The sequence below is a fragment of the Lepisosteus oculatus genome, chromosome 3 (assembly GCF_040954835.1).
Source record: "Lepisosteus oculatus isolate fLepOcu1 chromosome 3, fLepOcu1.hap2, whole genome shotgun sequence".
Lineage (NCBI taxonomy): Eukaryota > Metazoa > Chordata > Actinopteri > Semionotiformes > Lepisosteidae > Lepisosteus > Lepisosteus oculatus.
Window position 1 is genome coordinate 34872049 of NC_090698.1, and position 16049 is coordinate 34888097.

General features: G+C 38.8%; 1 protein-coding gene across 3 annotated transcripts in view; it reads left to right on the plus strand.

Moving 5' to 3' along the window:
• rad23b (RAD23 homolog B, nucleotide excision repair protein) overlaps positions 1-16049 on the plus strand; it is a 49752-nt gene that overhangs the window by 16283 nt on the left and 17420 nt on the right. The window lies entirely within an intron of this gene.

Below are 16049 nucleotides of genomic sequence, written 5' to 3' on the forward strand. Positions count from 1 at the left end.
AGCTCATTTAGAATTGAAACCAACATTCTTGCTTCTTTGATTTCCGAGATATTAAGCTGCTAAGATCTTTTACTCATTGTAAAACTCTTCTTGATTTTAAGTCAGACTTCACCCCAACTGAAACATGTATACAGTCAACACAAGAATTATTGGCACCCTTCATGAAATTGAGCAAAATATAAAATAAAAGACATACAATGAGTCATATTATGGGCTCAAACATATGGGGAAGCCATGTTCTTCGCAATACATTTTCAAACAGAAAACATTTTATTGAGTAGTACAATTTTTTTCTACAAAACATAGGTTTCTAAATTATTGGCACCTCTACAATCAATAGAGGTGAAGCCTCCCCCGAAGAGGATAACAATACCGAGCCTGTTCCTGTAAAGTGTGTGACAAAGTTGGAGCACACTTTTGGAGGAATCTTGAACCACTGCACCATGCAGAACATTTCAAGATCCTTGATAGTCTTAGGTTTTTGCTTGTGGACTGCCCTCTTAAATAGGATTCAAATCCGAAGACTGGGATTGCCATTGCAAAACATTGATTTTGTGTTCCCGCAACCATTTCTGTGTTGATTTTAATGTATGTTTGGGATTGTTGTCTTGTTAAAAGGTCCATCTAAGGCCAAGTCTCAATCTTCTGGGTTTTGGGCTAAAATATCCTCTTACTTAGTGGAATTCATGATCCCATCGATCTTAACGCCTGGGCCACTAGCAGCAAAACAGCCCCAAAGCAACAATGATCCACCACCATATTTTACTGTGGGTATCAGGTGCTTTTCCTTGTATGCAGTCTTTTATTGGTTGCTCTCAGTAAGGGTTTCTTTTGTTCAACCCTTCCAAAAAGCTTGTTGACATGGAGATGGCAACTAACAGTTGATTTTGAAACTCAATTACCCCAAGATTTCACTGAACTGTGATCCTTGGATTCTTCTTTGCCTCCCTCACCATCTTCCTCACTGTGCGTGGTGGCATTATGCACATGCGTCCTCTTCTTGGGAAAATTTGCAACTGTTCCAGCATTTTGAAACTTTATGATAATTTCCCTGACTGTGCTTGATGGTATTTTCAACTGTTTCTGTATTTTTTTATATCTGTTACCTGATTTGTGTAGGTCAACAACCATCTGTCTTTTTTCAGCTGAAAGCTCCTAGGTTTTAACCATGGTGATGGATGACAAAGGGATTTTACATGTGTGCAACTTCATAATTATATGCCAGAAACTGGTGAAAGGCAGCAATACAGTTCCTGGTGACTGTTTGGTTTTATTTCAAATATTCTTTAGGGATGTAATAAGAATAACCTATTAGAACAAAGGTAAGTAGTTTCCAAAAACATTTGAGCAGAATATTTGAATCATTGTGTATTGTTTATTTTATACAGTAATTTTTGCTCAATTTCACGAAGGTTGCCAATAATTCTTGAGTTGACTGTATATAGTCATTGGAAGAAGCAGTGACTATCTTTCAGCTGGGGTGAAGTCTGGTTTAAAATCAAGAAGAGTTTTATAATGTACCTACCTTTTTATTTCTTTGGAATATTGTATTGTTCTGTATTATGTATTTGTTTCATATAATGCCTGCTTAAAAGCAACAGTTGGCACCACCATGTTGCAAGATGTTTAGATATAAAATACATAAAGTTAACAGCTGGTTGATTGTGGTCTTCAAGCTCTAAAATGGTAGAAACTTAACTGATGTGCAGTGTGGCCAGGTATGACCTGATGCAAGACTGTCAAGATAATCAAGATACAAATGCATAATACATACACATAATCTAAACTGTATATAATCTGTATATAAGAACTGTAACAAATTCTATGGTCCCATAAACAATTGTTTCAGTTGGGACCACAAAAGAAGATACCCGAAGAAAGCTCCACAGCCAGAAAGTTTTCTTCTTCTCTTTTCAGCATGGAGAAAACCTTTACTTCTTCAGTTGTATTTCATTTAGATTACATTTATGAGGTTGTAGCATTATAATGTTTTACTGACTTGTTTTAAAATAGTTGTCTCAGTACATAGTAATGGCAGTACGAAGACAGACAGTTATCCAGTCGTCTGGTATTATTCTATGTTTATATTTTAGCAGAGCTCAAAATACCACATAGTTATTTCGGTAAAAAAAGGAACACATGCTGTTTTAATGGCTCAAAAGGATGAGACCTGTTGGGTACTTTTTCACAGTTGTAGGTGGAATGAGTGATGTGGCACCTTAAGAAAAGTAGAATGAGCTACAGATGCAGCCATCTAGAATACGCAAGGTGTTAACAGTGTTTTTATTCTTTTGAATAATCTGATGCAGTACTGAACTACTCTATAAGACTGCTGGTCTGCGCAGTTTATCCTGCTAGATAAATTAGAACAGTTTTTAATATTTATTAAACGAGAAGCTATTACTCGTTATTACACAGACAAAAGTCTCTAAATCGGTTTTTAAAAAAGCAGGATTAAATTGCATCTGGCTAAATAACTGTAGCAACATATCCTCTGTTCTTCACCTGCTTCGAGCAGGTTAGTTTTAACTGAACCTGGCATTATAGTTAAGAGCTCAGACCAGTCAGCGCCCTGCAAAAAATCACCTTTCTTCAGGGATCCTGCTGACATTGAAGCAACTGTCTGGAAAGCTTTACGTAAAGCAAGAATAGAGATCACCAAAACCGATTACATTTCACCGATAAATTTATTTTCAGAGTGTTTCGACAGAGAGGGTATGCTTTACCTTCACAATTTCTTAAGCCCATTAAATAGTTACCAGTTGCACCACAATCAGTTAGCAGATTCCCAGCACACAGAAGCATTTCAAACTACTGCATCACCATTTATCTCCAAAGGGGGAGTTATTGCAGTATGTTTTTCTAAATATTAGATATTAAACTGAGAGAAACATACTGCAATAACTCCCCCTTTGGCAGTTTTTCTTTGCAGAGTCAGCAGTGTAGGAAGAGAGGCAGAAGACAGTAATTGCAGTCACTGACAATTCTCTTAGTACTTGTGCGTGCTAGTCACTAAGAGGAGATTTAGAAAGGAAGCACTGAGAGGAGTAACAGCTGCTGCACGGGTTGGCGGAGACGAGAAAGTGTTTTTGTTAAATAAGACTATTTATTATGACTTCGATGAAGATCAGATCAGATCACATTGTAGGAGACATTCATGTGGAAATCCATATAATTCCTAAGGGTTCACAAATTTTCTCAAAAATGTACACACACATTCAATTGCAGTTTCTGTTTAAGGACATCTTTAAATTCCCTTACTCTATTCAAGCACCCTGAAGATTGTTGGACCAGTGGCTGGTAAAACTGGTTCTCTTCACTGCAAGACTCACACATTTGCTAGCTTTTATGAAACACTTAAATTTTCTTTAAAAAGATTTAACCAGCATTTCATAATAATAATTAAGAGGTTATAAACTGTTTTGCATCTTGTTTGGTTCTTGGTAGCAGCTAGAGAAAATAATTTTACTGAATATTAGAAATTTTCATCTTGTTTCACACAGACAAGTTTATTCACCTTTCAAACATGCTGTCCTGCTTCCCCTCCAGGAACTTGCCCAAGACACAAACCATTTCATTCTCATCTGAAAAAAACAGACTGGTTGAGAAAAACATCTCCCTGCAACAACATAAATATGCTTAACATGCTCACAACCACTAAATTTAATCTGTTTCAAATTACTATGAATCAGAAATTGTCTAGTTAAATGACACTCAAATTGTATTCAATTGTTCAAACTAATTATAATTTTGATTCAAATGGTGATAACATGTATTCATAATTTAGCTGCAAGTACATTTGTGTTAAATATTAAATTACTGTGATATTTATTAATTATGGATGCTGGCTATATCACCCTACAACTCACAACTGACAGCCTTAACTAAAGCTAAGCAGGTGTGAGCCTGGCCAGTACCTGAATGGGAGATCTGGGAAACACTAAGGTTGCTGTTGGAATAGGTGTTAATGGAACCAGTAGAAAGTGCTCACTCTATGGGCTCTGTGAGTACTAATATCCTGGTATAGTGACAGGAACACCACACTGTAAAAAGCTGTCCTTCAGGTGTGATGTAAAATCAAGGTCCTGACTCTCTGTGGTCATTAAAAATCCCAGAGTGTTTTTAGAAGAATGTAGGGGTGTTAATTTCCCCCGGGCTTTTACCAATCAAAGCTTCCTAATAACCCCATCTATGAAATGGCGACATTACTATTCTCCTCCCCTCCGATCGCTGATGTGTGATGAGTGTACTGGCGTACTTTGGTTGCCATCTTTTAATAATACTGTTGCTAGTTCAGTTTGAATACAGTATGATTAGACAGGAAAGCACTAATGGGTTAAAAGATTGCACAGTTAAGAATTTGTATCTGATTTACCTGTTAATTCAATGTATAGTGCAGTATTGTTAATACAGGTTAAGTGCGATTATACTGTTTATTGCATAATATAAGATTACTTTATTGGCCATATACAATTTCTTGCATTAGGAATTTGTCTCTTCCCATACCCCAGCTTGCTTAATGTTTAATGTCAGAGCGCAGGGTCAGCCATTTATACACACCTGGGGTATAAATGCAGCTGGGGTTAAGGGCCTTGCTCAGGGGCCCAACAGAGTAGGCTTCCTCTGACGGACGATAGATTTGAACCGGCAACCTTCCAGCCACAGGCACAGATCCTTAGCCACAGTGCCACCGCACCGCCCATATAGCGAGTTATACGTGTGTTGTATCAGTGATGTGGTTGGGTGTACATGTTCACTCTTAGTGTTTTCACAGAGAACATTCCGGTTTTGATGATTGTATTTATTTGTTTATGCAAATAATGCAAATCCACACAGAGAAATGCTTATTTTTTAATTTGTTTGTTGGCTATGATTATTTGATTGGAAAATCTTCTCAATATGAATCTTGATAAATTTCCACCTGTTAACAGATACTACAAATATCAAAATCCCCTGACAGCAGGGAGTATTTCTAAAGAAAAAAAGGCATTAGAATAGTTTCATATTAGAATAGAATTGATTCATTTTACTTTACACTTCAAAGTGGCATTAAAAAGACAATAAACAGCAAAAATTTAAGATTAGTGATATTATGAAGCCAAACCAAAAATGTTTGCATCTCCTTTGAATCTCCCTCCTCCCCTTTACCTCTTTGAGGATGAGGAGACTGGGCCTCCTTGCAGAGTGAGAAGTGACCAAGGGGTAGCTGCAAAAGTAGAGATGAGATCGAGGAGGAGAGCAACAGATTAAATGTGAAAAACGAGGAATTTGATATCATGAGAAATTCAGTAAGATAAGTCATGCTGTAGTATGAGTTATACTTTACCTGGCCATGTTCTTAAGCGTGAATCTTAACCTTAACTAATAATAAGAGCAGAGATATGAAGAAAAACGCTGGATTTGTAGTGCTAAAGGGGACTTAAGGTGACCGTGTTCCCTTATCCCCAATTTTTCCCATTATGTATAAATTATTTCACAAAAGAAAGGACAAACTGTCTTTTAATGTTTATTTTGGTTTCCCTTTATCATTTAGGTTGTGTAATTAGCATTAAGACCAAATATAAATATAAAACCTGAAAAAACAGTGTTCACAACAGACTATATAATAAACTGTTTTTAAATGTCAGGCTAACTGAGTAATCTTACTCTGTGAAACAGCCCCAGAATTTTATACTTGATGTACTGTACACAAAAGACATTACAAAAGTCAGGACATTCTTAAAAGTCCTGACTCTCTGTGGTCATTAAAAAATCCCAGGGTGTTTCTCGAAAAGAGTAGGGGTGTAACCCTGGCGTCCTGGCCAAATTTCCCATTGGCCCTTACCAATCATGGCCTCCTAATAATCCCCCTCTATGAATTGGGTACATTACTCTGCTCTCCTCCCCACCGATAGCTGATGTGTGGTGAGCGTTCTGGCGCACCATGGGTCGCATCATCCAGGTGGATGCTGCACATTGGTGGTGGTGGAGGGGAGTCCCCATTACCTTTAAAGCGCATTGAGTGGAGTGTTCAGAAAAGCGCTATATAAGTGTAAGCAATTATTAATTATTATTATTAATTACAAGTGCTTTTACTGATTAGTTTGCCCAAAGGCGATTGTGACGGTATTTTTGTTATATGTAATTCAAACTGTGCGTGGGACAATATTATTGCATATATATTGCAGTATTTTAATATATTGAGGCAATATTTCCACAATGTTATCTGTCCATACATTTTTGCTCCGCTTTTCCTGGTGAGCGTTGCAGTTGCAGCAATCCGAGTAGATCAGCCCAGACTTCCCTATCCCCAACAACAGCTTCCAGCTCGTCCTGGGTGTTTCCCAGGCGCTCACAGGCCAGCCGAGAGATATAATCCCTCCAGCATGTCCTTGGTCTGCCACAGGGTTTCCTCCCAGTGGGATGTGCCTGGAACAGCTCCAGTGGAAGCCGACCAGGGGGCATCCTAATGAGATGCACAAACCATCTCAACTGTCTCGTCTTGATATGGAGGAGCAGCAGCTCTTCTCTGAGGAGAAACCTAATTTCTGCTGCTTGTATCCACTTGTCCCTGCCTGGGACAGTGTTAACGGGACCTGCCCCTGGGTGGCGTTTGTCGGTCAGTGCCTGGTGGTTGGGCAGCCCACATAACCCAGCCGGGCTTTGCCCAAAAAGGCAATTTGGGGCCGTCTTGTGGGCTCACCACCTGCAAAATGAAGGGTGAGGGTTGGGTAGGATGCCACCCTAATGGTAGGCATAAATGGAAAGGACTTAGATGGACTAGACCCTGATAATGTAATTATGTCATTTAAAATCCCGATGCGTTTTTCAAAAAGAGTAGGGAGTGTATGTTGTGGCCACATTTCCCCCTGGCCTTTACCAGTCATGGCCTAATAAACCCCATCTATCCTTTGGCTTCATCGCTCTGTTCTCTTCCCCACTGATCACTCACCACACATCTTACATGTGCAGTTTGGCTGCTGTTGCATCATCCAGGTGGGTACTATACATTGGTGGTGGCTGAATGGAGTCCCCATTACCTCTAAAGTGTTTTGAGTGGGTAGTCTAGAAAATTGCTTTATAAGTGCTTTGTAAGAAATTATTGTATCTTGAGAATAAAAGTAGCACAAATGCTTATTTTAGTGGCACAAACAAATGTAATGGGAGTCATGATTGTGGGGGAGAAGGGGACAATTTCACTAAGCTAAAACCAACAGCTCTTGTGGTCAGATGGACATGGATTAGGAAAACCTGTTCTGGAAGGTTACATTTAAAAATTAAGGTAAAGTAATCCACCTGTAAAACCAAGTTAGTTTGATCAGTGAATAATAAGTTGAAAATACTAATTCATACTCCAGTGTTACTGCATTTGTCTTGCATGATCTTGTCATCTGTGTATATAAATGCTTTGAAATATGGAACAATGCAGACCCAAAAATGTCAGTTTAGCTTTCTCAGTCCAGGCTGCTGCTTTCTTCAGAGTTTACTGTACTTTCTTATAGCTGTTTTATATAGATTAGATTGTATATGTGCTTGTACAGCAGTTGGAGATTTTTTGGTTTTGGCTATCAAACATGTATAAATGTATGACTGTCATTATTGTTTCTAGATATTAAGTGCTGTTTTGTGATGAACACAATACCTTATTATTCATGAGAACTGATGTTTGTCTTACCTTTGTATACTGTTAAGCATTTCAATTTTGTACAACTGAACCTGAAATTACCTGATAATTTCAGAATGGTGTTCTACCAATGATTTTGTTAGTGTAAATTCCTGAGCTACCCTTTCTGTTCCTTTAACTTTTTTTAAATGAATGCTAGTACTTTTATTGCCATCTGCTGGAAAACCAACAGTTGCACAAAATTAAGTTTTTTTGTTTATTGATCATAAAGTGGGACAGTTGCTGGTGTATAAAATATTTATAGTTCCTGGCTGTTAAGTCACAGTGCATTAACTACGATTATTTAACTCTTAGAAGAAAATATTTTTCCTGAGGTATTCTTGAACAGTTTGGTGTTAGTACAGTTGGAAAATTGTGATATCTAATGGGTAACATTTTCAAAGATTCACTTATTCTTGAAGAATTTAATTTGTCCTTGAGCTAAGCTTATATGAACTGGTTGTCTGCAAATTTGTCTCTTGTTTGGGGTGGATTTTAGTCATTGGCATTCCTTGGGAAAGACAGCAGTCTTGGCAATATTGGGCAATACCCATCCCCCCACAGCCATACGCTCCCTAACCCTTCACAGCTGCGACTGCCCAACACCTCCTCCATCCCCCCACAAACATGGCTGCCTACAGCTACAACCCCCGACAGCTACTCACCCACCCATCCGCCACAGCTGCCACTCTCCAACACCTCCGCCATTAACACCTGCAGCACTGAAAGCACTATGAGCACCATCCCCCAGGCCAGGCTGACCATCACAGTATGTATTGTACTATTATTATATAATTCGTTACACTGTGGCTGTGTTGTGTGTTAAGCTGCTGTTGCACTGCAATTTCCCTCATGGGATCAATAAAGTATCTATCTATCAATGAGAGCTCAAACAAAAAGCCAGTATAAAATATTGGACTCTGAAACATCACTATTTGCGAGTTCCACATTTGCATTTTTGTATGTTTGTGCAAAATGTTTCCACATTTGCAGACAAAAAGTGTCTGTTCTTGGGTTGCACAGTAGGAGAGTAAATGCAGATACCCAATTACCCATCTTAATGGGTAAGTCAGTAAATGCAGATACCCAATTACCCATCTTAATGGGTAAGTCATGCCACCTGCAAAAGTTCTCAGATGACTCTGCAATTGTGGGATGTATCAAGGGTGAGCAGGAGGAGGAGTACAGAGGACTGGTCAGCAGCTTTGTGGAGTGGTGTGGGGTGAACCACTTGGAACTGAATGTTACAAAGACAAAGGAACTGGTGGTAGATTTCAGGAGGAAAAAGGTCAAACCTACTCCTGTCTACATCCTTGGGAGTGGCGTGGAGATGGTGGACTCGTACAAGTACCTGGGAGTGCACATCGACAATAGACTGGAATGGTCTAAGAACATCGAGGCCATCTATAAGAATGGACAGAGCCGACTTAACTTCTTGAGGAGGCTCAGGTCCTTCAATGTGTGTAGTAAGATGCTACACATGTTTTATCAGTCGGTGGTAGCGAGTGCCATTTTCTACGCAGTGGTGTGCTAGGGCTCTGGGTTTAGAGCAGTAGATTCCAAAAGACTGAACAAGCTCATCAGGAGAGCAAGCTCTGTCATTGGGTCTGACCTGGACCCCTTGGAGGTAGTGGCTGAGAGGAGAATGATGTCCAAACTAGAGGCCATCATGGACAACTTCTCCCATCCCCTCTATGACAGGCTTGCAGGAATGAAGAGCATGTTCAGCAATAGACTGATTCATCCACGGTGCGACAGGGAGCGCTACAGGAGGTCATTCTTGCCGTCTGCCATAAGACTGTACAACGCATCCACCTTGCGTCTTGGCAGAGGCAACATCGACAGTGACCTGTTTCTGGACTAAACGCATATACACATCTACTGCTACATCTGTTCTCTTTTTTTATTTTTATTTTTCCCGTTTACAACCACTTTTGTGCAATATACGCCAGGGACCTGTGCAATACATTTATATTTATATTTATATCTATGGTTACATCTATATTTATATTCATACGTGTGATACGATTTTCTGTGTACTGTTCTGTTCTAGTTTGCTCTTGTGTGTCCGGACTGTGAGTAACTCTTGTATTGTATTGTATGTATTGTACTATTATTATATAATTCGTTACACTGTGGCTGTGTTGTGTGTGTTAAGCTGCTGTTGCACTGCAATTTCCCTCACGGGATCAATAAAGTATCTATCTATCTTAATGTAACGCATCTACTTTGCCTGGCCAGGGTCGGACTCTGTAGTAAAGGCATACCAAGATTTTACATGTTTGTTAAGCTTTAGTTATTCAGTCGAAAAAGAGTTAGATGTACATTGTTAGATGTACAAATTAAAGAAGAAAATTAGACAAATGCAGGAGCAGGGCACTGGGTTGATTGAGTGGGAAGAAGTGAGTACACCTAATTTACTTTCTTATTATTGTGCTGTTTATTACAGTACATTACTACAAAATACAGTACATAACGGCAAAATCAGTTTTCCTCCTCAGCTAGTAAAATGCATTTCACAGTGTTTTACTCAATCTCTTTGGGGTTTAATGGGTGAGGGATCTCACTACATTAAGAAGCACTGCATCTCTGAAGAAGCGATGAAAAATATTTGATCAAGTAATTTCCAAAAGTCAACATCTGTGCTAATACTATTAGAAACCTCTCAATAGTATTAACTTCCCACCTTGTCATTTGTACAGACTAGCCCGAGAAGCTGTTTGGTAGTGGGACAGCAGATTAAGTGTGGATTCTGACTATATCCTACACGAGGGGTTTTTGTTTCAGGTGCATAAGGCATATTTTTCCACACAGACCATGGGATTCATTTTTTCATTAGCTTGGATTTTGTAAGGTATCCTTTTTAATTCCCTTCAATTTTGATTTGAATGTTCCTGTACAGTCCACACTGTAGCACAGGAAGGTAAGGACTTCCAAGTTCTGAAACTTTCAGTGTTAGTCCTGCTGCTTTTCCACATGAGTGCAGCTGTCTCCACATAGAATCAATATTGACTAAAATTTAGATGTAGCTTTCACTGGCAGCACTGCATTAAATCACAGCATTGCTCTCGTGGCAAAACTAGTCATTGGAGGAGAGATAGCGTTTTGGGTTCTGGAGGGTGAGGTTTGCAATCATTCAAAGCTCTTACCAACCTAAATCATCTTAATGCACTTAATTGAACACCAGTTTCCAATCCTGAAGTGCTGGTGTTTTGAAGAGACCTATACCTGCTGACGTGCCAAAAATCCAGAAGCAGCACAGTCCATACCTGAATTAAAGGGTTCATGTTGTATTAATTTTTACATTTGTAAATTTCTAAACCAAATATTTGTATGAAAGACATTTCTTTTGTTATATAGATATTGATGAGTTAAAGGTCCAGTAATATGTAAGTTTGCCCTGAGAGCTGTATAGCCATGAAGGATGTGAATGTTACTCGATGTAATTTTTTTTCTGTTATTTCTCCACATATCATTTTGTTCTAAACCTTAACATTCTTAAATACTCTATTCAAGATTGTATTGATTCATCAGTTCCTCAAACATTTTGTGGACTCTTTCAACATACTATTTATGATATGTATGTTGCACAGCGTGTCAGTGCTTGAAAGTTATTAATTGTAGGATTTTGTTATAGGTTTATATAATAGAGATTTATTTAGTTAAATAACATTTTGCACAACATGCAATGTATATACATCTCTATATGTACAGCGGTTTGAATGTTTCTTGTATCTGGATGTGCTCAAAGGAATAGATTTTGGTGTAGTTTACATTAGATAGATCAAATAGATTTTGATGTAGTTTGTACTTTTCTAGTTTGAATATTGAGAATTTAACAGATTATTTAGATCATTTTCAGTTGACAAGTTAAAAGTAGTTACGCTATACATCTGTTGTTTAACAGACTCATGCCTCCTGGTGTAGATTTTGGAGACTCGGCACGCAGAGCAATAACTTCTAGTAAATTCTAGAAAATTGTAAGTAGTGGATGCGTGTTGTTTAAAGTACTCCCTTCTATCTTATTTTCATTTTTTCAAAATGGAAGCAGCCATAAGCACACTTTATTACTCGAGTGCTTTTTAACTTTCAGCTATACTTTTTTTCTGATCCTTTAAACGTTTTAAAGTTTAGAAATAGGCTCATGTTTGTGCACTTATTGAAGATACTGTTTTTATTGTGAGGCTCTTTACCAGCTACTACTCCTTGTCTTTACTACTGCTGGGGTTTTCAATACTAGTCATGGAGAGGCTTGGTGTATCTACTTAAGCTACTGCCTGCCTTAAGTGGATGTAGGTGTTGCTGCTTCAAAGAGACCTTGAAAACCTGCCGATACACTGGCCCTCTAGGCCCAGAATTGGACACCCCTGATTTACAGCACACTTCTTTTTCATGTTTGTGAAACCAAATGCCAGTCAATCTTTAGTTAGTGGACAAACCAAATGGAAATGCCAATGTTATAGAATATCTAAGAAGTAATTGGATTCAGATCTGATGACTGATAAATGCCTTGACATAGGAAGAACAACTGTGTCACGCTAATCAAACCTCTGGTTTGCATTGTGGATAGGGGGAATGGTCATCTCACAAGGCATCCCTTTTGGCGATAAAGAAATGCTGCAACATGGGCTGAAGATGATCATTGACTATCAATATATTGCAGTTACCACTGACCTGGTCTTCTAAGAGAATGAATGGTCCCAAACATGTAAGAAAATTTCACCACACAAAATTATAGAACCACCAAAACCCTTGTCTGTTGGAACAGTTCTCAGGATTGCTGTTTTGATTGAGTACTTTAGACTGGCATCACACATGCACTCATCCAATTGTTGAGGACATAATGAAGAATGATTCACCTGACCATATAACATTTGTTCACCACTCTGTAGCCCATTGCCCGATATCTTTGCACCGACAAGCAAGCATTGCTAAGTGTGATGAACAGTTTGTGAACTGCAGCTTGACTACAGTATCCTGCTCTGCGGTGTTCCCTGCAGACCATTGAGGAATTGAATATTACAGCCACTCGGCTGTAAAACGAGCCTGAAGACAAGTAGCTGTGCTCCTGCACAGGCTGCTGTATTGCAGAACCAGCTACTGACCTACCATTCAAGCCACAGGGCTGAAGATACAGGTTACAGCATTAAGGTCCTAATAATGCATTGGTGCTGTAATAACTCTACAGGTCACCAGACTACCATACTTGCTGCCTGGAACAGAATACTTATCCACTGCTTTTGGTATGTCTGAACTAAAGCCCGCAATGCGTTGTGTTGGAGTGTGTCTTTGGTCAGGACCAGCTCGAACCTGTGTCCCTGCTGTGAGCCACTTCATTAAAGTCATTAAAGCTAGGCAGATGGCCTTAATTCAAGTCAATTCAATTTATTTATATATAGCACATTTCACAACAAGGTTGCCCCAAGGTGCTTAACAATACAATTGACGATACTTTTTGTCAATACAGAACAGAAGACCGGAAGACAAGGAGGAGGAGAGGAACCAAAAGCTCCTTAGTAAGGAGAGAAAAAACCTCTAGGGGTCCAAGGTCAACTGCTTGCCCAACCCCTTTGGGCATGCTAACATTATATAATTTAAAAAAGTAAACAATGAGGGTATTAATCCATCCATCACGTCTTCTGTATGTTAGCACTCCATGCAGATCTCTGTAGACCAGTAAATTCCTCCTAAACGATGGCTATATCCACGATGTCCCTCTTGGATCCATGGCAGTGATGCGGCATCCAACTCAGATGGTACCCAGCCCGGGCACCATCTTGACATGTGGGGAGGAGAATAGGATAGTTTGGTCAGAACAGATGTATTTACCTGGTTGGCCAACATAGAGATACACAATGGCATGTACAGCAGCACCAGCAGCCATGGTTGCAGCAGGCTATATGTAATGTTCAAATTGATTTCAGGTTACCTTTGCAAACAAAGTTTTGCTTCATGATTTCAGTTAAATCTGCCTAGTCATGAGTTAATTAAGCCGTTACTCCTAACTGGGAAGGCAGCAGTACTATTGATGAGAGTGTGTTATCTTACATTTTTTTTAATTCGTAAAGACTGCATTAAAACATTTATGGTAATTACAGAAGTTAACTACATGTAAAGAGAAACCATGTTGAGGTTGTTAATGTACTAAGGAGCAATTGAATATATACATAACCTAAATGTATATATCGGATGTGGCATGGATGCAGCATAATTTAAATTCAGTACACGGGTTCTAATTTTAGTTGTGCTCCAATGTGAGGATATTAGAAAAGGTAGATAATACATTGAAAAAATGAACTTCTTCTTTACCATATCCCTTCTGTACTTTTCCAAATTTAATTTATTCAATAGCACTGAACATTCTTGGAAATGTCTCTCCTCAAGAAGTGGCAATTATGGTTGTCCTTTAAATGAAGTATTATCTTGTCACCACAGCCAATGTTGTATTCTTACTTTCCATTATGGAATTAACCTTAAGTATTCCTTTGCAGTTCCCCACTCCGATCTCTTTAAAATAATTTTGTTAAGGGGGCAGTTTGATAGAGGTGTCTCCTTTTTATGAAGTATGTCATCTGCATAAGTATGTCATCTGCATTCCAGAAGCAGCTCTACTGCCCAATCCTTAATTTTGTTAATCATTCAACAGTGGAGGAAATTGTTAATATTCCATGATGATTACATAATTTAAGATGTATCAGGGTGAAAGCAATCTTGGTAGCTAAGGAACAAGTAAAGGTTTTTTCTATACTGAAAAGAGAAGAAAAACATTTTGAGCTGTGGAGTATCAATATATGAAACATTTCTTCTGTTTTCAGTGTGGGATAAACCTTTCCTTGTTCCTTTGCAGCCTACACATGCAGATGCAGCTACCTACTTTAACTATCTTGGTAGCTGTTTCTTTAGATGAAAATAAATAATAATTGCTTACACTTATATAGGTAATGGGGGACTCTCCTCCACCATCACCAATGTGCAGCCATAGTACGCCAGAATGCTCACACACTAGCTCTCAGTTGGGAGGAAAATGGAGTGATGAAGGAAGATCATGGATGGGGATTATCAGGAGACCATGATTGGTAAAGGCAATGGGAGGTTTGGCCAGGATGCCGGGGTTACACCACTACTCTGTTCGAGAAATGCACCAGGATTTTTAATGAGCACAGAGAGTCAGGACCACAGTTTTATGTCTCATCCGAAGGCAGTGCCTTTTTACAGTGTAGTGTCCCTGTCACTATACTGGGGCATTAGGACCCATATAGACTGCAGGGTGAGCACCCCCCTGCTGGCCCCACTAACACCTCTTCCAGCAACCTTAGTTTTTCCCAGGAGGTCTCCCATCCAGGTGTTTACCAGGTTCACACCTGCTCAGCTTCAGTGGGTTGCCAGATGTGAGTTGCAGGGTGAATTTAAATAAAGGGAATTTTCAACACAATCTTTGATTTTTATGTCAGCCTTGAGAAAAAAAGGTATTAAACCATTTTTGAAAATTAATCACTCAACATAATATACATACTGGGTCTTAATCTGACTTTATTCAATTTTAATCTCAAATTCATTCATTAATTGAGAGATTTTATTGATTGAGAGATCTAAAGTTTTTCTAACAGGAAAGAGCTTAATCGGATTTAATTTCTCATTTCTATGCTGATGATACTCAAACCTACGTGCATACTGAACCTGACACTAAAGTGGCTGTCTTTTCACTCTGATTGCATCTGTGAAATAAAAACCTGGATTACTCAATTTCCTTAATTTAAATTGATAAGACTGAAACCATCAACTTTTTAAATCTAATGCAACCTGTGTTTGTGGTTGGCAGTGTACTTGAATTTCAATCTAAATTGAAGAATATGGAAGTGATATTTGATTCAGATTTGACATTTGTTACTCATATACAATATATTGTAAAAACATCACTCTTCCATCTAAGAAATATTGCCAGACTGTTCTATGTTGTTTCTGACATGCTGGTCAACACATTTGTATTTTCTAGAGTTGATTATTGCAACATCCTTTTTGCTGGGGTATCTACATCCATACTGAACAAACTTCATTATGTCCAGAATTCAGAGCCAGTATCCTGTCCAAGTCGCATGCACGTGATCACATTACTCTTGTCCTGGAGCCTTTTCTCTGGCTTCCTTTCAGGATTCGCTTCGACTTCAAAATCCTCATGTTTACCTCTATGGCTCTACATGGCTTGGCACCTCAGTGCCTGTCTAATATATCGTCCTACTCCCCACCTTGCAACCATTCTTCATCTGACTATGGTCTCCTCTTTGAGTCTTAAACTTGTCTACATATTAAGGGTTACAGGGTCTTGTCTTGCTATCTCTTGCAGACTGAAAACTTTCTTCAAAAAGGGTTTTACTTAATTGGTCTGTGTATGCCCTATTGCATTTTCTAC